The sequence below is a fragment of the Scomber scombrus genome, unplaced genomic scaffold (assembly GCF_963691925.1).
Source record: "Scomber scombrus unplaced genomic scaffold, fScoSco1.1 SCAFFOLD_109, whole genome shotgun sequence".
Lineage (NCBI taxonomy): Eukaryota > Metazoa > Chordata > Actinopteri > Scombriformes > Scombridae > Scomber > Scomber scombrus.
Genome location: NW_026910607.1, coordinates 58,636 through 60,511, shown reverse-complemented (window position 1 = coordinate 60,511; position 1,876 = coordinate 58,636).

Genomic DNA, 1,876 nt, shown 5'->3' with positions numbered 1-1,876 from the left:
TTCCCTATTAAGGTATAAAAATAGACATAATAGTAAACAACTGAATGCTTTATTTGACACATTCTTGCTTTCTCTGATCATTAATATCACACATACTAGTTTCTAAACTGATTTTTATCATTTCTATCAAATTATAAACCTACTACAAGCTTCAGTTCTACTAATTCTAGGCACATACTATTAAACATCTAACTTAACTAATCATCCTGTTTAAGGGTTAAAGCATTAAAGCCACCAGAGTATTTTAGTTTAAGGGCCACATACATGCAGCTTAATTTTATCTCAAGTTGGTCAGACCAGTAAAACCATTGCATATAACTATTATAACTTTACCATTTAAATTAAAAACACACACATCCGGAGTAAGAAAGCAAGAATAAAGTCATCCCACTGCAGCTCCTAATGCAGGTCGATTTAACAGGAAACTTATAAGTAGCACCACAAGTTTTTCCTGCTTTTACAGATTAGTGTTATTTGGTCCCGTACCTGCTGTCTGCTGTCTGCTGTCTTACTCCAGATGTCTACTGCAAACTTTTACTATAATAAACCTTCTATTTACTGTGACAAACGAGGGCCGTTTCAACAGTATGACGTCTCAGTTTTTGCACAGAAGCTGCTGATTGACAACATGTTGCACAATGTTTAATATATGAATGTTTTTAATATGACCACAGTTGTGTTTACGGTCAGGGTGGAAAAAAACCCTCTGAAGCAGCAGAAACATTTAAGTACTTTTCTGCAATTTTCATACTTTACAAACTTATCCAGTGGGTGGGATTGGACCTCTAATGGGGCTTTTCCATTATACAGTTCTAGCACTACTCGACTCGACTTTACTCGGTTTATTTAGCTCCTCCATCAGGGATAGTACCTGGTACCTGCTCCTCCATCAGGGATAGTACCTGATACCTGCTCCTCCATCAGGGATAGTACCTGGTACCTGCTCCTCCATCAGGGATAGTACCTGATACCTGCTCCTCCATCAGGGATAGTACCTGGTACCTGCTCCTCCATCAGGGATAGTACCTGATACCTGCTCCTCCATCAGGGATAGTACCTGGTACCTGCTCCTCCATCAGGGATAGTACCTGGTACCTGCTCCTCCATCAGGGATAGTACCTGGTACCTGCTCATCCATCAGGGATAGTACCTGGTACCTGCTCCTCCATCAGGGATAGTACCTGGTACCTGCTCCTCCATCAGGGATAGTACCTGGTACCTGCTGCTCCATCAGGGATAGTACCTGGTACCTGCTCCTCCATCAGGGATAGTACCTGGTACCTGCTCCTCCATCAGGGATAGTACCTGGTACCTGCTCCTCCATCAGGGATAGTACCTGGTACCTGCTCCTCCATCAGGGATAGTACCTGGTACCTGCTGCTCCACCAGGGATAGTACCTGGTACCTGCTCCTCCATCAGGGATAGTACCTGATACCTGCTCCTCCATCAGGGATAGTACCTGGTACCTGCTCCTCCATCAGGGATAGTACCTGTTACCTGCTGCTTTTTTACTACCTGCTCTGCCGAGGGTCCAAGCGAGCCGAGCCGATAGTAAAATGTGACGTCAACAGACTGCCGGCTGCTGATTGGTCAGAGAGTCACTGGAAGAGTCATGAGCCGTCCCACACAAGAATCAAACCCGGCATTTTTAACCCTCCTGTTGTCCTCGAGTCAAGGAAGGGAGGAAGGAAAGTAGGGAGGGACAAAGGAAGGAAGGAAGAAGGAAGGAAAGGAGGGAGGGAGGAAGGAAAAGGGGAAGAAGGAAGGAAAGGAGGGAGGGAGGAAGGACAGGAGGGAGGGAGGAAGGAAGGAAGGAAAAGAGGAAGGGAGGAAGGAAGGAAAGAAGGACAGAGGAAAGAAGGAAGGGAGGAAGAA